Source organism: Rousettus aegyptiacus, unplaced genomic scaffold (genome assembly GCF_014176215.1).
Source record: "Rousettus aegyptiacus isolate mRouAeg1 unplaced genomic scaffold, mRouAeg1.p scaffold_m13_p_15, whole genome shotgun sequence".
NCBI lineage: Eukaryota > Metazoa > Chordata > Mammalia > Chiroptera > Pteropodidae > Rousettus > Rousettus aegyptiacus.
Window position 1 is genome coordinate 17,898,433 of NW_023416290.1, and position 22,224 is coordinate 17,920,656.

At 41.4% G+C, this 22,224-nt stretch overlaps 1 protein-coding gene across 3 annotated transcripts in view; it reads right to left on the bottom strand.

The window, feature by feature from the left end:
• LYN (LYN proto-oncogene, Src family tyrosine kinase) overlaps positions 1–22,224 on the bottom strand; it is a 110,478-nt gene that overhangs the window by 76,312 nt on the left and 11,942 nt on the right. Inside the window, exon 1 of one of the 3 annotated variants that reach the window (XM_016126189.2) lies at positions 2,596–21,370. The exons of the other annotated variants lie outside the window; for them this stretch is intronic. The gene's annotated coding sequence lies outside the window, so the exon portion shown is untranslated. Of the gene's footprint in view, positions 1–2,595; positions 21,371–22,224 lie in introns of those variants that run through there. 3 annotated transcript variants of the gene reach the window in all.

A 22,224-nucleotide genomic window follows, 5' to 3' on the forward strand; every position in this document is an offset into this window, starting at 1 on the left:
TCGCAGGGCCAAGATTTTACATGCAAAAGCCTTAAGGTAGAATGAGAACTGGAGACCATTCTTTGGACTAAGATTGATGATAAAACAGTGACTTACCAAGTTAGTGTAAGATGCAAGAAATGGACTGGAGAGAGTCAATTTAAACTTACTCCAGGAGTTTAAACATAAAAAAGAGAAAACTAGAGGACATGGCTGGGTCCAAAGTTTCTTAAAATAGATATGGCCAAGAAGTACCATAAGATTGAGGAGAAGAAATAGAGATGGTAGTGAACAGGCCTGTACAATAATTCCCAAACTGTGGGCCAAGGGACCCCACGGCACCACAGCAAACTCACAGGGGTGCTTGGGGATAGTTCCAAATTTCAAGGGAAACACAATGAATCTATCAGACACTATGAGAACTATCAACTCGAGGCAGGTCAGCTTTAACATTACATTGTGCCGTATTCCTTTCAACAACCTCATACCTGTACGAAACCAAATTTTCTATAGTCACTGTGATAAAAAGCATGTATCCTATGAAGATAAATATGGAACAGAAAGTGAGGACGGTGGTATCCAAATATGATTCTAAGAATTGAGAAGTTGTGTGGCACAGGAATACACATTACATTAGTGTATAGTCATGGCCATTTAAGAATAACACGCAACAACTTTGCTTTCAATGTACGTGAATTATCTTTTCAAATGGTACTAAGTTGTTGTGACGAATATGTACTTTAAGTTGTTTGAACCTAACTACCTTGTGAATGAAACTCTTTGATGTTTCTCCTGCTCTAGGCTTGTCATGAAAAAATTACTGCTCTACTCAAGGTGCTGTGAATTAAGAATGTTTGGGAACCCGTGAGCCCATAATTTTAAAAAGTGAGCAGCAACAGACAGCGGTTAGGACAGAGCAAGTGTGTGCTATCGGCTTGAGCGGTGAGGCAGAAAGACAGCCAAGGGTGGGGTCCCCGGCCAGGTGCATGCTGGGGGGACGTGGCAGGGGGGAGGGGGACAAGAAACGAGGCCGCCTGGCACTGGGAACCCGCTCTCTTTACATTTCACTTTGCCTATACTGTCGTAAGGAGAAACTACTGGTTCTGGTAAGCATTAATATTGTAAAGAATGTCCCCAATTACTTTCGGAAAATTTTAAATCACTTAAGCAGCACGACAGATATTCTGTTGAATTTCCATTTTTCTTAGTGTAAATTTCTCATTTTTCTCACCATCCTAGTTAATTCAGGGTCAAAACCACTGTCATCTTTGTGGCCTCCATATCACAATTCATTAGAATCGGCTCTCCATCGCACCCTGTCAGTTTTATAGCTCTCGGTCTCTAGGCTTAGGAAAAGGCATGGACCAGATACACAGTGTATTCTGATGAATTCTTTTTCCCCATGTGGTTTTTAGTAAAGAAAGTCTTCTTTCTTTGCTAAACCCTACATGGTATTAATTACTAAAAAGTCCATTTTAGATATAACTATTCTGATTGCGGTTGCCTTCTATGCCTCCTCAATGGCCCCTACAACAGCGGTCCTTCCCCGACTCATTGCTCAACTTCGCGAATTATATTTTCATCATGTCACTTTATATTCAAAATTATTCAAAGATTGACTTCTATTATTTACCTGATTAAATAAGTCAATGCCTATACAAAGAACCAAGCTCTTTTCTCTATGTAAGTTCCTTCACAGCATTATTATAAAAATCTAGATTTCAGGGGATTACAAGCCCCGTTTCCGCATCTGTCCGTCTCTCCTCACATGAATGGAGGCCCAGTGAGAGCAGAGACTTCTGCCCGTTCTGTACACTGTTGCAGCACCAGCACAGAGCGGTGCTTGGCACTCGCACGGGCTCTACGAATATTCGCTTGTTGACTAGAGTGCCCAGTAGAATAAACGCTCCATATACCTTAGATATTATTATTATTATTATTACTATTATACCATCATCTCTATTGCTCCCAATACCACTACTCTTGCCAATAGGATAAAATCTCAAATATTCAACTTGCCCCTCATAGCCCCTCACAGCCTGGTTCCAATGCACCTTGCCATCGCCTGTGTTACTCTAAACAGACAGCTTCTGTTGTTAGGTAGCTAGTCAGACATGAATGACAGGAGAACAAAGGAATAGAGCCTGGCCTAGAGACCGCCTAAAGAACACCCTATTGGCAGTCAGAGAATCCCTCCTGCATCCCAGAGACAAAGGAGAGGAGGGCCATAACCTATATAGCTGGTTTAATACGGCCACAGACGGGTGTGCAGAAGGTACTACCTTAACCTGCCCACAGCCTCAGCCTCATTATACTCTCATAATACCATGTTTATACCTGGAAGTTCATGAATCAAATTATAACAGACTGAATTCTGGGTAAGCGTATGTGCACTAGGCCAAGAGTTATATAGCAGCCAAGTGTCAATCAAAAGGACCTCACGTGCCAATCCCGTAGGAACGCCTTTGTAACCACCCGTCATGGCCCGAATATAAGACAGACCTTCCCACTTCTTGGGGGTTATAGCCCTCTTCGCTAAAACCCCATTCTGCCCTTGGAGCGTACTCTGTCTTTCTAAAATATATTTTTAATAAATCTTTTCTAAATCTCACTGACCTGTGATTCTTAGCCGAGTCGGCGGAGAAGAACCGAGGAAAAATGCTACACTTCTGCGTCGTTACCCCCCCACCACGCCACTGAGGTGATACCGAAGTTCAAATTGCCCCCAGTGGTAACACTGTCATAAAGAGACAGCTGTATTTATCGACATGCAGCATCATCTCGCCTTTGCATCTGAGCTCTTCCCCACTTAGGCAAATCTTACCTAATCTCCATAGCCCAACTCACCCCCAGTCTTGCCTGGTCCCCTCCAGCCTACATCCTTCTCTCCCTCTGCTTTCTTCTCTCTACAGTCGATTTGGAACTTAGCCGCAAGCCCAGCACTTCTCTCACAGCACTGTTTCATGCCATCAAGTAACTTCTGAATTGTCCGTCGATGTGACTGGAAACTCCTGAAGGGCAGGCACCGGCTATTCTGCCTCTTTGTAGACCATCCTCTTTCCACGCCAAAACATAAAAGCAACCACCACCCAGTTACCAGGTCAGCAATAAAACGCCATTTGTTGAATTAAAGTTGAACCTAGAAATCCCATGGACTATAGTTTGCAGCCAGAAGCAATTCTATAAGTAGAGCCCATTGTTTTAATAGCCACAATCTATTTGGCTTGTAATAGATGATCAGTAAATGTCAGCTCCCAAAATTGTTCTAGTTTCAGACATGTCTAGACCATGACAACAATCAAACGCCCCCATTATCTGAGAATTTGTGATTGTTCAAAGAATTTGGGCTGAACATCTCTATTTTAAAAAATAATTTTCCCGAAATGAAGTAGCAAAAGACTTCAGGATGAGGAAATTTGGATCCAGTTTGTTTCTTCCATTTATTAATAGCCATATAAACATCAACAAGTTACTTCATTTTACTCATCTGTTGACTGTAGATAATACTCCTCCTTCAAAGGTTACTGTGAGGATTAAATGAAATAGCATGTGTTAAATACTTCACCCAAAACAAGTGAACAATGTCTTACTTCCTGTTTTCCATCCCTGTCCCCCAAAACAAGGGGAGCCAGATTATAGTGATATTATCACACTTAAGTGAAAAAAGGCTCACGTGACCTTTTGCACAAACAAAATTGTTCAATAAAAATCGCTAAGGAATCTTCGAGCATTGATTCCACGAACAACTAAAGCACCCCAGAGAATTTCTAATGAACCCTCCCACACACACATCTCTACCTCAATTCCAGCCCTCCTTTGGGTTTACTGAAATTTAAGTAGCCCAGATTTCAGTCATTTCCCCTACTCATACTGGGCTCCCCTAAATTAATCTGCTAAACCATTTCACCGTATTTACAGCCCACACTCACATATTTGGCAGGAAAATGGTTTCTGTATTTGTGGATGTCTCTTTTTCAATTGGCTTTGACTTTTTTCTCTGATTGTGTCACTGAGTAAAAAAATGAAGAATTCTATTTTTCAGTCTCAAGGCGTTTTAGATTGAAGGACAAAGGAGGCCACGGAGTAGAGAGTGGGGGACACAACACAGTTCCCCAGGCCCTTTCTCTTCCCAGGTGCACACAGGACTATAAAGCTGCCTCTAACCAACTTCTTTGCCTTCAGAGCCATGTTCCAAGCCTTACACCTCGGCCAGTGCGCTTTTCAGTCACTTGGGCAAACTGGCGCATTCTCTCTCCCCATTAGCCATTTGCCTCTTGGATGCCTCCCCAGCCCGACTCACACTGACAGGAAGGGATTCAAGACAGGCAGATTAGGGTTTTCAAGCAGCCCAGGAGGAGGAAGTTATTTGTTCCCACGGGCCTGGGTTTTTCTTTTTGTGGGTGTGTTTTCTCTTTCTGAAACCAGGAAGCTAAATTTGCCTAATGGTTAAACCCAAAAGGATTACAGATTCTTTCTTCAAGAACCCACAGAGGCCTGTCGTCCATCTCTCCCTGTTAAAAGCAATTTGTTCACAAATCACCCTGATAGAGAGAGGCGCGGCTTTCGGGTCTCCGCGGAGCCTATTCCATTCCACTATTTGTATGAAAAGTGCTTTATTAACAGATCACTCAGATTTATGTTCCTCATTCTTCTCACCAAAACTCTAAAAGTGCAAACAGTAAATTATATCTCAATTTCTTAAAAAGACAAAATTCAAATTTCATTCTCCCCTCCTCTATTTCTTTCTTCTGTCTTAACTAAACTGCTTTGAGGTTCAGTCTCTCACACATATCTTCATATTTCTGTTAATTAGCCATGAACGCCCAGCAAATTCTACTTTTTTTGCAACAACTGAGATCCTCTTTCTTGCTATCATGTTTGCTAAAACGTGTTCCCCCTTGGTAACGTGCAGCAGTCTTTCTTGTCAGGGACGGCTTGCCAATCTCATCTGTTACCATTAAAATCACTTCCCCTCATTTTAACCTCCAGACTGTGGGGGATTCTGGCCGCAGCCCCTGTATGGCCCACAAGGGAATCTGTGATTGTTGCTCAGAACACGGCCCACTCAGCCCAATAGTTGTGTTGAGTTTGAATCCCGAACTACTCCTGGTCGACCTTGGGAAGTCACTTAGTCCCTCGGCCTCAGTCAACTCATTTAGAATATAAGGATATTGCTACTACCCACAGGGCCACTAGAAGGGCCACCACATTCACAGTATGGAGCAAATACTCAACCTGGGAGGGCTCTTGTCAAGATCACTTCGGTGTCCTTAGCTACAAATGCCTTACGATTCCTTAATGCTTTTAGATTTGTCATTCTTAATTCTTTTAAACCTATTTCCAGCTGTACTGGTTATAGCAGTACGTTCTGCATTTGTTCTGGCAATTTATAAGGCCATGATTCTTAACCATGGCTGCATATTAGAACAATCTGGGTTTTTTGTTTGTTTGTTTGTTTGTTTGTTTTTAAGAAAAATACATGTATTCCAACTCTACCCCAGACTGGTTAAATCACAGTTTCTGGGGGTTAGGTCTGGGCACAAGTATTTTTTAATCTCCATGGGTAAACAAGTAGAAAACGTTGAGGTGGTGTTAAGTGCAATGAAGAAAAAACAGGGTAACAGGAGAGGGAGGGCTACGAGGGTTGGTCAGCAATGCCTGCGTGAGCAGATCACGCTTAAGGTGAGGTCGCAGACTCGTGTTGGATCTGAAACAGAGTGGTGAGTGGGCTGAGCTGAGACAGCATTGGCAGCCAGAGGCCTGTGAGCTGCCGCTGTCCCCAGCACACTCAGGCTCCTTCCCACTGTGGATTTGCTTGCTCAGCTCTTCCTTCAATTCTGGGCAAGTTTGTGTAATATCTCAGCTTCCTTTCAATAATTCCCCATTTTCGCTTAGGCTAGCCAGAAGTGGTTCCTATGGAAACCCAAATAACTACTAATACAACAGGTAGTTTAGTTTAAATTAGTCTTGTTTACATAGTTGTGTCCAACAAACATGGAACTTCAGGAAATTTAGAGGAACCTATTACGACCTACCTCTGAGTATCCCAAATATATTCCTTAGCTTTTTCTGGGCCTATGTACTTTTCTCACTTGCAAAACAACTGGGTTGAACAAAATATGTCTCTTCCAGCTCAAATTCTATGCACCTGTGAATCTGCGACTATTGTCACTTGTCGAGTGAATTAAAAGAGAGACACTGGAGGTGTGTTCCTACACCTGTAAGGCATGGCCTCTCCTTCAGGAGCGAGCATATTATGTCCTCGTGTTGACAGAGGATAAGTGCCCGGAGGATGCATATTTAGGGAACTCTTTCTTTCCTTCTGTCTTCAGCTTCTATCTCCAGCTCATTAGCACCAGCTTCCCCTTCCTCACTCCCTCAACTGCAAGTTCCACAAAATATGATTAGCATATCAGTATATAAAAACTTTTTTAAAAGAGTTTCAAAATCATAACTCTCCCTGACCTCAGTCCTACTCCAAATTAACAGAAACCTGATTTTTTATTTTTCTGTCTGATGCCACGCACACACGCACTGTCTGAGGCCGCATTTAATTATTCTGTACAGCTTAAAGAGCAGTGTGAGCATTCCCACCTTTCTAGAATAGAACACAGCCAGCTGGAGGTCAGCCTGTGCTCTTCTCTCTGGAGTGGGGACACTGTGACATTTGTACATGATGAGGGATTTATATCTGCCTTCACACCTGGTGCTCGAAATCATCATCGAACACAGGACAGCCGTCTCGAACAACTGTTCCAGTGTGACGGTCTACACCGCCTGCCTGCAGATAGAATAAATACGCGTCTCCACTGCACTGCCGTCTACATTTTGTACACACTCTTCCAGAGTGGTGTCAGGTTTGGCCATCAGGCATAAGTCTTTTGCAGTCATCCAAAAGATTCTGACAAAGACTAGAAAAAGTAGAAGGTTCAGCCTCAGCACTAATTTTAAATGAGAAAATAAGACTGTTTAATTACCTACAACGGTAAACACGACCTCATAAGTTCTACTTCACTGATATGAAAGCACATTAATATTGAACACATCCAACATTTCTCTCCAGTATTCCCTTTTTCTCCCCGCAAAAAGCAAAATAAATGTTTCTTTAAAACCAGTTATTCTTTAACCAATTATCAACTTGGTAATTTTTTTTTTCTGAAGCCTTAGTGAACAAATGGGACTAACACAAGGAATAATTTACCATAAAGTGGAAGTACCAAACTGACTTACTCAAAGTTCTGTATTTTCATGAACCGAAGATACATTATCTTATATACTATGAAAAAAAAAGAAAAAGAATAGCTATACTTTGAAATATTAAGATGACATTAACTATGATTTCAGAGGTATTAAAATGTAAAAAAACACATGTCTTAGAGCTTGCGAAGTATGGTAAGCATATGCTTATGGAATATCCATTCTTTTATTTTAGAAATCATATTCTCTGTTGTTTTATCTTTGTCATTTTATTTGGCAGTGCTGCTTCATATTTTTAAGTAGGGAGAATTTAATTATGATTAAAGCAAGTTTTAATGGACTTGGGTAAGAAGCAGATCTCTCTTTTTTCCCTATTTAATGGTGAAAGTGAGTAGTATTCAAAAAGCCAGGTGCATAACTTATGTAGGGTGATTGTACCATCACCATCTCTCATCCATGCTGAGTTTGCTTAATGATTCAAGCATTGCCCTATTAGCAGCTGATAAAAGCTGACACCTATTTAATACTACTTAACATGGATTGTTTCATGTAATCCTTTAGATACTATTATTACCCCTATTTAACAGATGAGAAAGTTGAGGCCTAGGGAGGTCAAGCAACTTTTCAGAGGTGACAGAGGCAGTAAATGATGGAGCCAGCATTGGGACGTATGTGTGTATGCTCTTAGGTAAGCACCGTTTGCCGGTCAGGGGGTACTGCAGGGAAAGGAAAGCCAGAGCCAACACTTCAGACTTTGCGGCGAAAGTGAGGATGGCCGTCCACCACCGCCCATCCCATAATGGCTCCACATTGTGAGTGGGACGTGACCTGGCCTGCAGAGGCTGACAGATAGAGGGTTCCTTACTGGGTGGCGTGAGCTGTTGGAACAAAAAAACAGGAGCACAGGAATGAGGCTGGAAGAAGGTCGCAAGAGCAAAGAGTGATTCCAGAATACACTGGCGAAAGCTGAGGGCAGAAAGGGGCAGGTACGAACATCTGTGTAGGAAGTGTTATAAGTCCCCCTCTTGATGCTTTACAGAAGAACACAAAATCAAATTTTTTGAGCTGGAGAAGATTGAAGAAGTCATCTAGACCAGCAACCTCAGCATCTTCCGGGAACTGGTTAGAAATGCAAATTCTTAGGCCCCACCCGACTTGCAGAATCAGACTCTCTTCCTGTGGAGCCAGCAGTTCTGGGTTTCAGAAAACTCTCAGGAGATGCTTATGCCTGTGAAAGTTCCAGAACCATGGATGAAGTAGTCCAACCTCCTGATTTCACAGACAAGACAGTTATGCTCAAGGTCCAGCAACATGGATGTGACAAAGTGAAAAAAAAGAATCCCAGACTTCAAGATCTTAGTCCAGAACCTCATATACTTCAGAGGTTGGTTCTGATTTCACAGCAGTATCAATTTTCAAAGGATATAAATTTAATAAACTATATTTAAACAAACTCAGTTAACGTGATTAAGCCTGGACATCAGAGGCTTGAGGATATCCGGAATTACGGTACGTAGGTTCATGAAAGGTCCAGCGAAGAACAGTGAGAGTTGCAATATGGAAAGCAGGCGGCACCCAGTTCCAGAAAGATTACACAGCTGCAACACAGAGTGCCGGAAACTGAAAGGAGGAGGCACGTTTTCAAAAGGAAGAACAGATAATAGATCGGCTTTAGGAAAGAGTGTGGCCTCAGTCATCAACTTATGGTTAATACGATAAGCATAAAATGCAACTTTTTCCTCTGATTAACAAACTCATTTGTACTCTCCCAGTCTAATCAGACACTATTAAATTATCCTAATTCAAAGCAGGTGAAACCTCAGGCACACAAACTGATGGCTAAGAGCCAAGTTCAGGTTTAGCTGGCCCTGAGTCCCACTTGAAACCAATCCATTAGCATTGTTCATCTTTTCTGCATTTGAAACTTGGCTCCACTGTTAAAAACAAAATGAACAAGGACAGGGAGTTAAAAGAATAGCAGCTTCCTTGATCTTCCTTATTTTACCAGGCAGGTAAGTCTACTGGATTTTATTCGGTATGGCATTTTCTCAAGTCTGGAAGGGGAGAACGAGGCTGGTGGAAAGGAGGCACAAGGAATACGGACACCGTGATGGCTTTGTCTGGATTCCCACAAAAATCCTGGAACTGGAGGTCTCCAGGAAAGGTTCCAGAGCTTGGGCTGGTCACTGAGTACACACAGATGGCCGGAAGGGTTGTGGTCACAGCAGCTGATAGGACCTGACCCACCTACATTATCACACCCTGAGCACCAAAGGAACCAAACACCTCTCACACTAGGAAATAGGAACATTCTCTTTATTTCTTCTTCACCCTCATTTTAAGGGAGCATTTGCATCCTAAAGTATGGGGTCATCTCAGTGTATTTCAAGTTAAGTACGGCAAGGCCGGCCTTCTCAGGACGCAGTCACCGTTCCCCCACCCCCTTCCGAGTTAGTGCCCGAACAATCCCAGTCCTCTTCTCCACCCGCTTCAGGACCTCATTATACCGCGCAGAGCTGCGCTAAAACCTCTCCTGCCTCGCCTTCCTGTCTTTTTGCTTTTCCATTACTATTCTGTTTCTCTCTTGCTTGCTCTCACCACACACACACACACACACACACACACACACACACACCCCCCACCACCACCCACTCTTCACCCTGCATACTACTGTTCCAGTTCCAGTTATCTCTCCAAAAACAACCACAATTCTCTCTCCCCTCCATTTCCTCGTTCCTCACATGACAGAGTTTGGCATGTGACGCCCTTCACAACAACCTACATTCCTGGTTTTATTAGCTGCTCATCTCATTCCGACCCGCCCTACAGATCAGCCACGTGGAAACCCAATATCCTAAGACCTCTTGTACCCCCTCCAGAACTTTGCACCTGCTTCCTTCCTGAAATACTGCCCCTATGAACAGCCCTTTCTTGTTTCAAATAACCCATTTTGAGTACCAAGTCCTATGTGGAAAATTGTCTTGAACCTCCAGGCAGAACTGCGCGTCCCTCCTTCCATGTCCCTACCTGTTTCGGGCACTCGTTCATATCATAGTCCACAGTGTCCTCAGCGCCCAGGACACTGCCAAGGCCGTTAGAAGACATGCAACAAATTTGCTGAATTATTTAACTAATAAAATAATCTATGTGCAAGAATTTCTCCTCCAGCCTCTCAAAAGGTGCCTTCACTCATACCTTTAATCTAGTTGTAATTCAACAATTACAACTTTAATCCTTTCATTCAAGCTGGTGTTTTCCATATTTGCTAGTTCACAAGAAAGATCAGCGTATTTGTTAAAAATGCAGATTCTTGGGCCCAGTATGTGACAGATCTCTGAATTGAAATCCATGTGTGAATAGTGGGGTGCGAGCTTTTGTAGCAAACAATACAGATGATTCTTACACTGATTTGACCGAAGCCAATATTTTGTCCCCTACTAAAATGTGAGCACCTTTGGAAAAAAAGCAACATAGTAAACTTTACTGTTTATACTTTAACGTGAATTTTTGGTAAAAATCTTTACTAAGAGATTTTAATAGGAGGGGTGGAGAAAAGGAAAAAAAAATGGAACGCGACCAGTTTTTATTTTTGCAAAGCATTCTTTGGATATAAGGCCACTTTCCATACAAACTTTCTGTAATTAAAATACTTAGCTAATAAAGTGGTTTCAACAGGTATATCTCTCAATAACTATACTATTACATGATTTACAATTTTTTATATGTAGCAACGTCAATTATTCTAATAGTTAAATGCGAATAAGACCAGATTTAGATCTAATTACAGAAATTCATTACTACATAAAAATAAAGTCAAGATGAATAACCTTTTTACACAAGGCCTATTTTTAAAAGTTATATTTGTAGTCTATTTTTAAAAGAGATATATCTTTATAATCAGGAAGTACAATATTGCAACTGTGCTTGTATATTCTTACTTTTCCCTCATAATCAAAGGCTTTCTTATTTGGTCTAAAATTTCAGAAAATACTTAAGTGCAGTCACTGTAAGGTCTAATTGTAATATAGTATTTTTAAAATTTTTGGACTAAAACACTTTGGAGCCTGGTTGATCTTCTCTGTCTTTGTCCACAAAACCACCTCATTGTAAAAATTGTTGTGTTTCATTATGTCTATTAATGGAGCCTTAAAGACACATTGCAAAAGATGAACATAAAAATCTGTTACACAATGAAACAGAAATATTCTTTAGTTCAATTCCTATGAAAAACATTTTCTCCACCATTTCTCTTAGCAGCAGCTTGGCTAGGGTTTAAGTTCATTTAGGAAGTAGCTTATCCCGATCACACTATGGTCTAAATTGCTTCTCTCTCCTGTTTGAGCAGAGAAATATTAGATGAGGGTAGAGGAGAAGTCTGGAAAAGATGGGAATGGATGGGGTACCAAACCAAGATGATTTATAGCTCCCTCAAAATCACACTTCTACATCTCCATACCACGTCATGTCTGCTACACCCTTAAATAAATAAGACTTGTCCATATCACAACACACACTGGACCCAGTCCTCCCATCTCCATCTCTGTAAAGGCATCCTCAGGTGCTGAGGTTGGAAACCTAGAAGCCACCCTTGATTCTTGCTTTTCTCACCCCTCAAATCCAATTCATCAACATGCACAACCTATCCCCAATCTGATCTGTTCTTGGCTCCACCACCGTAGCCTCCTGCACAGGTGCCCCAGCTGCCAGATTAAGTAAAAGACACCCGGTTAGACTGGAATTTCACATAAACAGCGAATCATTTGTTAGTATAAGTATGTTTCAAATATTGCACAAGACATATTTATACTAAGGAATTATTCATTGCTTACCTGAAATGTGAGTTTAACCTAGCATCCCGTATTTTTATTTGCTGTCTCCCACGTTCCCCACACAGCTGAATCTATTGATTAAAGCCCTCCCACAGCTTTCTTCAGAACTTAGAATAAAATTTAAGTTCTTCACTAAAGTCTTCAGGGGCCTTGGTTGGAGAAGGCAGGAGCCTTCTTTCCTCTCTGCAGACGCTCAAGCTCATCCCCACCTCGGGACCTTTGTACTTGCTGTCCCCTCTGCCTAAAATCTGCTCCTCCTCATGCCTTCCACATTATTCAGATCACAGCTAAAAGAGACCCTGGCTAACCTAGCTAAAGAAGCATCCCCCATCACTTACACATCCTCTGTCTCATTACTCAGTCTCATTTTCCTCCGGCCCCTTCATCCAACCTGAAGATATTTATTACTATAGTGTCTTTTTGTCTTCACTGGCAATGCATTAGCATTGGAGCAGAGCCTCGTCTCCTGTTCACTGTCCCAGAGCACCTAGAACTGAACCTGGCATTGAGTAGTCCCTCAACGTCTATTTGCTCATGAATGAATAAATGAGTTTCCCATCTGTGAAATGAGATTCCTTTCAATGTCTAAGCAGTCTTCACTTTTGCATGTTCAACTTTTACAATCATGTGTTGACATCCTTAAACAATCTTTCCTGCATCAAATTTAGAATTTTTCCCATCGAGCAGCAAATGGACATTTCCATCTGTTGCATGGTGGTGCTGCCCACCCCTACAAATTCAGAGTCTTTAGCAGCGGTCTCTTAATCAGTTCAAGGGAATAGTTAGTGCAGTTACTGGAGTGTTTCATTGTATTTTAAACTTGCAATTTTAAACATTTAGTAGAAAGCCAAAAGACCAAGGTGTTGATATGAATACTATAAAAAAAACAGAGATGCCATAAACCTAATTCAACTGCAACACAATGAAAATCAGGAGGGAGGCTGAAAGCAGAGACTCTTTATCCTTAAGCAAAACACTCTCTTTGATGTAAGTTGGCAGCCTTATTTGTGGAGGAAATGCATACAATTAGAGACCAAGGATAAAATGCTGAACATGTAATGAAAATTACGTCTAAACAGGAATGTGCAATTAGGAAAGGTCCAAATTGTTTAGTGGTCTGGGAATGGAAGCCCTTATCACATACAACTCTATTTTTGGTTTTCAGGCTTAAAAGAGAAAGAAGGGGCTGCCTGCAGGACCGTCTGTGGCCCGGCTAAAAAGTCACGTGGCCAGCTCCTTGAACAGCAGCATGTGATAACATCTCCCATTATTTTATCATTCCCTTTATTCCTTGGAATTGTTGGAGTTTCAGAAGAAGAAAAGTGTGAAGTTTTAGTTTCGACGCTTCTGAGCTGCTAGGAAAATGAAGCGTTTGCAGTGGTCGTCCAGGCCCTTTGGTGTTGTCCAGATAGAACACGTGAAGGCAGGACAGGAACCCACAGGGCGCAGGACAAAGGAAAGTGTCTAAGTCACAGGGCAGGGTGCGGGAATCCACAAGCCTCCTCCAGCAAGAAGGAGGAGAGGCGGCAAAGCACACATGTTAAAGAGGCAAAGGGTGCCAAGAATTCATACTAAATGCTCCTCATTTTGGGATTCTAAATTCTCATACGGTGTCTTTAACCATTGTACAGATATAGTTGTCAAAAACATAGATACATATTTTTTTTTTTTTTTCAGAAGACCTTGGAAATGTACCAAGCCAAGTTCTGGATGGGGGCCATTCGGCTAAGCACATTGTCATAAAAGCCTTCCTTACCTGGAAAACGAGGATGAGGAAAGCAGCCTCTGTCATTGGGAGACCAGGGGACAGTGGGAGAACCAGGGAAATGAACGCTTACGCTGACGAGACGTGACCGATGCCACAACGGAGGAATGCTGGGCACATCTCGGAGCCATGGAGAAAAGCAGGCGGCCCTGAGCGTCAGGGTCGGCTTCACAGAGGCACAAGATGGATACCTAGTCATAACTCAATGGACCTCACCGTACGACATTATTTTTAGTTTGCTTTTCTTCCTGAGGTAAAATTTATACCCAGTGTTCTGGAGCTGGATGGTAGTGATGGTTGCGTGACGGTGAGAGTGCCCTTAATGCCGCAGGGCACAGGAAAGTGGTTAAAGACGGTAAATGTCATGTTACGTGTATTTTGCCACAATTTAAAAAAGAAAAACAAATTTCGATTAACCACTACAAAAAATGTACATACGGTGAAATGCACAGATCTTAAAGGCTACGCCAGATCAGACTTCATGTGTCTGCCCCGCATCCTCACCCTCCAAAACCAGATACAGAACATTCCTATCGCCTCCACAGTCTCCTTTCTCTTTCTAAATGACCCTCCCCGTGATCACTGTTTTTAAACTTCATACAAATGAAATCCTACTGTATTATTCTTTTCTACGTGACTTACTTCACTTACTATAATGTTGGAGATCCGGCCAGTGGTCGCATCTATCAGTACCTTTTTAAATTTTTTTTGTCAGAGTAGTATCCCATTTTATGAATATATCATTGAAATTTATTGACCCGCACTTCTGACAATAAATATGAGACATTTCTAGGGTTTTAAAAAAATGTACTATGAAAACATCATCCTACACATCTTTTTGTGGACATACGTTTTCATTTTTCCTGTGTAAATACCTAAAAGTAGAACTACTTGGTGGCGAGATAGATGGATGCTGAATTTTGTAAGAATTTTGTAAGCTGCTGGAGGGTTTCCTGCAGTGTCTGTCTGTCCCTCCTAATACTCCAGTCTTGCCACATCCTCACCAGCATTTTAGTATTGTCTGTCCTTTTTCTTTTTCTTAATGGATCGTATGGGCTCACGAAATCACCATGAATGATGCAGAAAGAGGAAAATACCTCTTGGACAGGGCTGCTGGTTTCCTGAGGACTGCTCCTTCTCCCACGGGCAGGTGGGCGCACACCTGCTCAGTCAGAGTCTGAATGGGGTTCAATTAATTTCTTTCTTTTTGTTTTTTAATAAAGCACTTTCACATACTCTTTCACAATGAATCCTGATACGGAATTCCAACAGATGGCACAAAAGAAGCTCGGAGAGGGGGTCATTTGTCCAGGGTTCATAGAGCAGACCTCACCACCGAGCCCTTTGACAAAATAGGTATCCCATTTCTGAGGGTATCAGCCAATCTGTAGTAGGTAAACAGAAAAACATATAAGGATTTATGACAGATTTGTGCTACTTCATGGTTTCCTACTGCATAATCTTTTCTTACTCACAGGTTGCTTTGCAGAAGCCAAGGTGAATAGGTCACCCTCAGAGCTGCCGGAGTCACGTCCTGGGAGAGCAGACTCCTTCCCCCGGCCCACGCAAGATACTCCAGGCCAGAATGTGGGAATGTGAAGACCCCGGAGCACGAGAAGCTCTGTGCAACCCCACCCAGCTTACAGCACAGCGGAGAGTGAGGCTGTTCCAGCATGTGGTGTGTCCTTGTCCCATTACAGATGCTTCTTAAGCGCAAGGGAGAAACTGAGTGAAGCTAGCGTTTAACCAGGAAACTGTCCACCTTCTAACTGGCACTCACTGTAGTCGCCTTTCCTCAAAGGGGTGCCTTGAGGTGGCCTTTTTGGGTAGGTAGTTATTCGGAGCACATCTCGGCCTAACTCATTTCCCCAAACAGGACAACCTTAATTAATTGATCTAAACATTTTCTTATAACAGTTCAAAGATTCTGTGATGGCTGGGTCTAGTGAAATGGTGCTCAACCTTGGTACACAAGCAGAATCTTTGGGAGAGCTCTAAAAGCTACTGATGTGTGGGTTCTCCCCAATTCCCATTTAATTTGTCGGGGTTCAGCATGGGCATGCGGTGGTGTAAATGCTGTCCATTGATTCTAATGGGCAGCCAAGGCTGAGAACAACCAGAAAAACTCTACACTATCACCTCACCCACTTTTGAAGAAGAAAGTCAAAGTTCAATAGTGTTGGAAACCTTATCAGATGCTGAATTCCACGTGCAATGGAAATGCTGTCGATGGTTTGCCCCAGGCTCCCTGATGGCTAACTACTACAGTAATTGTCCCATATGGCATTATAATTCCATGCCCTGAATCAAGAGTGGGGACTGGAATTTATCCACTGCCAACGTAACCCTATACCGAAACTCGAAACAGAAAAAAATGTTTGGGTTGGGAAGGGGAAACTCTGATTGATAAACAGAGCCCACGATTGCAAATGCATTTGCTGGTGTATAGTAAAGTTGACTTTCATATCATATTTTTGCTTCTGTGAATTTGATTTTTGTTCTCAAACTTGATAGTAAAAAATAGAAAGTCATTTAATACTAAATTTGGTCATACTATAGCCATAAAGAACATGGTAACATTTCCAAAGTATTAGCTTTGCAGAGTATTTTTTTTTTTTAAAACACAACTCACTTATATTTCATCTATTATAAAACTATTGCTATCATTTTCCCTTATTTCAAGAGTCACTCTACCTCATTGTTTATAATCGCCTGTCAGAGAACAAATATTGTATGATTGATAAAACAATTCTACTTCATGTTTAAAACCTCAAGGTCTACGAGAAGGATAAAACACTTGAAATTCTAGATAAACAAACAATAGTCTAATCATAAATAGATAACGAAACACTTTCAAATGGGAGGGTCTCAATAAACTCAATGTATTCAGATTAGATTATAGACACAGAAATAAAAAGAACTTACAGTGAAGGAGAGCTTCCTAGGAAAAATTTTCCCTCGATCTTAAAGGTAAAACTTAGAAATACAGAAAATTTCCAACCTGTTCATTTCATCAAACGTGGGCAGTCAGAAACATTAGAAGTAATTCAGTTCAGTATTCTTCTCTGGCTGAGGTTTAGCTCATCTTTTTCAACTTTACCCCCATAGATCTTGCACATAGAAGCCTAAATAATTTTCCTCGTTTCCCATTAGTTTATGTTGTTCTTTTGATGACTTTAAACAAACCTCTAAAAAGGGCTCCATTCTTTTATCTGCTCTAATGTGAAGATATCTTCCCGTTCATACAAACACAGTAAGTCCTCACTTAAAACCATCTATAGGTTTTTGGAACCTATGACTTTAAGCTAAACAATACATACCAAAATCAATTTTGCCACAGGCTAATTGATATAAACAAGAGTTCAGCCCCTGTAGCATATTTCTGGTCACACAAACATCACTAAACTTCTAAATAAAGACCCCAGACACTTCTAATATTAAACAGCGAAATAAATGTGAGTTATACATACATTTAGAAAAGGTAAATTAAAAAAAAGATCATGATTTTCAAAACCACTTATTCCAGTTTACGGTCACGGTGGCCAGAGTCTCACCTGGTAGCTCCAGGCTCAGGGTGGGACACCCTTCCATCAGAGGGCCACACTCAGACTGGGACAATGTGGACACGCCAGTCACTTTACTTGCACATCTTCAGGACGTGGGAGGAAACCTGAGTCCTCAGAAAAAAAACCCCATAGACGAGGCAAGAATGTGCAAACTCCACACAAACAGTGGCTCTGGCAGGGAACCAATTTTTTTCCTTATCAACACTATAACTAAAGGACATTGAAAGAAGGGGCGTTATTTGAGGACCTGCTGTCCGAGACATTTCTTTAATGATGACACATCATTATTTACTGAACTGGCTTTTCTAACCAGTGTCTGTCCAGTAATGAATCCATTACTACCCTGGGGTAGTAATATTAACCCAAATCACAGTCCTAATACCCTTTTTGGCTCAGGTTCTTCTCATCTGTTTATGTTTGGTTGAGCCAGGAAGTACAACGAGATGACTTAGCTCTCTACTTGCTGTGTCTGGCTCAGTCTCAGAAGGGTTTCACGTGGCCGGTCTAGGATGGCACAGTGGTTCTGTGCTCCGAAGGTTCTTACGGGCCCAGCAACGGGCCCAAACTGTCGGTCAGTGGGGTTTATTTAAGTGTATGCCCCGTGCTCTTTCTAAATCAGCCTGAAAAACATTGACACAAGAGTCCCCATCTTTACCATGAGCCCCATAGAAAGCAAGAGTAACATACCACCTCTGCCCAATGCCAAGCCTTAAGCTACCATATTTAGGGACTATTAGTCCAGGGAAATCACCAGAAGTGGATCCAGTTAGACCACAAGGCATACCAAAAGAGGACCTTGCCTGAGCCCAAGAACGGGCACAAGGACTGACATGGAGATTAAACAGCTTCTTTTATGTTAAAGTTAATGTTAAAATACTTCCACTCATACCGATTTCCTCAAGATGAGAGAAAACTAGGGTTTTGCTTAAAGAGTCACCTGACACTCCAGTAATGAAAGGAAGTAGAGGTGATCCTAACACATTTTTTGAAAGGAGAAGTTGAAATCTCACCCATTTTCCGTTTTACTTCTTTGCAGAAAGCTATCATTCATAAATGGAAACAGCTATTTATAGACCACACAGGAGTCATGGAGTGCCACATACTGAGCAGCGAGCACCCGTAACACAGCTGACACCACTTGCCAGGCTAGTTTACTTCAGGCATCTAAATGCAAGGCTGCAAATGCCACGGAGAGAAGGGAGTGAGCTAAAGACGGCCTTGCGACTCACCTGATCCCTATATTCTTTGCCTATTATCCAGCCCTTCACTACTGGTAATCTGGTCATCTTAACCACTTTTCAAAGTCCCAAGTTTTGTGGCAGCATTTTAAAAAATATGAGAGAATATGAGATATCAAAGAGTTGCTGCTTAATGGGAAGAAAACACAAGCTAAGTAAGTATTTTGCAAAAGAAAAATGTGAGATATGTGCGGAAGAAAAGGCTTGAGCCAATCATGACTCAGTCTTAGCTATTTACTTTGGTTTGCCAGAAGAGGAAAATTATTCTTTCCAGCAAATGGTGGCAACTATAACTGATGTAAACCAAGTTGCTTGCTGAAGTGAATACAGATAAATTCAACTGGTTTAATGATCAAGCTTTAAACTCTTGATTCAATGTTTAAATTTTCAGTGCTATTTCCATTAAAAAAAATGTTTTCTTTTCATCTCTTCAAGCTGTGATCATAGTAAAAATAACGGCAAATTGTCGAAATTGGGGGCTTTCTCTTGCTTTGGCTGTCCTGACTGGTTTTTTGCCTCTGGGCTCTTGCCTCCCCCCAAGACAGGGAGACTGCGCATGGGGTCAGCGCAGTGACAGAGCTGGGCTCGAGAGCCACGTTTCCTGAGTTCAAGTTCCGGCTCTGCCTCACAGAGCGACACGTCGTTGGGCAAGTTAATTAATTTTTCTTTATCTGCACAAAGAGGAATAGTAATCATATCAATATCATAAGGTCGTCATGAGGATTAAATGAATGAAAACTTAGCAAGTGTTTAGAGTAATGAGTGACGCATTGCGCATGCTCCATAACACTCATTACTGGTCCCTCGGCAGCAATCGTGTTTTGCTGTTTACATTTGAGTTAATGTATAAAGTCAATTTGATAAACTAAAGTCAAGGACATTACTTACCTTCCACATGTTATAATTATTATTTTTTGAAAATAACTTTTGAAGTTAAATAAAACACATCGGCTTGACTCAAGCTGGCTCAGATTCCATTTATGTAGTAGCTAAAGGAGCAAAGTATCATTTCTGAGCGTGGGTTTCCTTTATCAATAACAAGAATATCAATAACACACCTCATAAGGAATTAGTCACCTGATAGAGGAAGCACACTCAGTAAGTGACTGCTATTTTATTATATTTTCTGCGAAAGGTAATTATTGCTTGATACAGAAGTGGTGGTGTTATTATAAAACTCTATCAATTAAGGAAGAAACAAGCTTTCCCTTCTATGCCAAAACTAATCATTCCCGACTTCTTTTTCTCTTTGGTCCTCACACATCAGTCTTTTGTCTAAAGAAAACTTCAGATTGGAGCCTGTGGCTCATCATTAGCTGATCTTCAGTCAGACCATCTGGGTTCGAGGCCCTGAAAGCCAGAGAGTTCCTTCAGCTCCCTACAGAGACTTAGCGATGCAGGGAAAACTCAAGTCATCCTGGTGTGGGTTTCTTCTTTGTCCATCGTCCACCCAAACAGTCTTTTCCTTTTAGCAACACATTGTGCTTCTAAGCTTTAAGAAGCATTTCAAAATGTAGTGCTGGCTCTGGTCGAAGTGTGCATCTAAGTTCAGACTACCATAGCCTTTGAAAACTCTTTTCAGTAACTTTCGTATAGTTGTACAAAACAAGCTCCCTAAAGATTATGATGGCTAAAAATCAATTACTTTAGCAAAGAGAAAAGCAAATATTTGTTAAGCTTCTATTATGTTTCAAGTACATCCACATAAATGATCACAGCTAAACTTCGAAAGACCTTCTATTATTCATTGTCACATAGCAGATGGCCGCGGGGAAACAACTGGAAGTTAAGTGACTTGCCCAAGGTAATACCTCTAACAGTGAGAACTCACACCTCCGAATGTAGAGACAGGTCTCGTGACTGGGTCCTCTGTCTATCAACCCTACATGACATTACTTCCCATAAAGAAGAGAACTGCTAAAGAGCACTGGCTCGAATAATCATATTTCACTTGATGCTTATGAGAGCCTATGAGAAGCCATGATCACATCCATTATAGAGGAGAGAAGGGCTCACAGAGAACACTCACCAAAGCAAACCTGGGAGTCAAGAGCCCTGCCATCACTCCCAGGCAGCAGAATGTAGCAGGATAAAATACCCAGTTTACCCTCAGAATTCAAAACTCAGCTTTCTAGGATTCCCTCCCAAATAACTATCATTCCAATGTGACTAACACACCCTTACCATCTTGGAGGATTCTCATGGAGAGGACCTTTATTTTTTTAAGTAGAAGGTCTAAAAGAGAAAAACTATTCTGCGTATCCCTGAGAAAAAAAGACACAATAAAGTTCCCTCCTCACCAATATTAAGCTTTATAGAAATTGCTTTATAAATTACAACGCACAGTTCTGCAAAGTTAAATTAATAAAACTGGAAAAAGTTCAGTCCGAGAAACATCAAAAGTCATGCACAAAATATCACTAAAAACAGTTGCCTGGAATCTATAGAGACAGAAAGCAGATCAGTGGCCGCCTAGGGCAAGGGGCGAGTGGTTGGGAGAAATGGGGAACGATTGCTAAGGCACAGGATTCCGTTCTGGGGCGATGGGGCGATGACAATATTCTCGAATTGATTATAGTGATGGTTGCGCAACTCCGTGAATGTACTAAAAACCGCTGAATAATATACTTTAAATGAGTAGACTGTGGTATGTGAATTATATCTCAATAAAGTCGAATTGTCAAAAAGGTCACATACAGTATGATTCCATTCACATTACATTTGGGAAAAGGCAAAAGTAGAGCAATAGAGAACAGATCGGTGCTTGCCAGAGGGTGGGGAGTTTTTTTTTTTTTTTGGGGGGGGGGTGATAGAATTGTTCTGCACCTTTATGAAGGTGGTTAAATATATCTATAAATCTATTTAAAATGATAGAATTGTATAGCAAATTTTAAAAGTTGACCAAAAAAAACTCCCCCCAAAACAGTTGTTTCTTAAAATCAAATCTACTTTCATTTAATTTTTTGTAACTCTTTTCATAATAAAAAATGTTTACTAATCTTAAAAAATTATTGTGATAGCTTAAAGCGCTATATCTTTTTACTAAAGGAATTTTGAAATATTTCGATGTACATATTACGTAGAAAGTTTTCCATTAAACTAGGGGAGAAACCAAGGTCGAGAGGGAAGATTTAGAGTGAGACCAGGGAATGACTAGCCAGGCTGTTAGAACTCGGGGACAGAAAGCAGATTAGTGGCCGCCTAGGGCAAGCCCCTCATAAACACCACAGGCAAAGTTTGAGGTCTGCTCAGCATCCAAAAAACTAGTTCCCTATCTCAAGATGTTTTTAACTAAGCAAGATTTCAAGCACTGTGTAATTTATTGTAGGGAAGAAGGTAGAGTACCTTTTAAGATACCATAGAGCAAACTTTCCTTAATCTACAACCTGAATTTTCATTTATATGGATGGCATGATAGGAGTCACATGAATCAAAAGTCTAATGAACTCATGTTTGTTCCTCATTTTCTTGTCAGGAAAAATGGGCCAAGCTGCCATGAGGTGAGTCAGAGGACATACATGGATGGAGAGCCTGCACAGAGTCAGCTCTCTGGTCAGTGCGTGGTTCTCCATCCAGCTGATCAGAGCGCAGTTGGGGGTGGGGGTCGGGGTGCGGGGCGGAGAACAAGCATTTGCATGGACGCGAGGGAC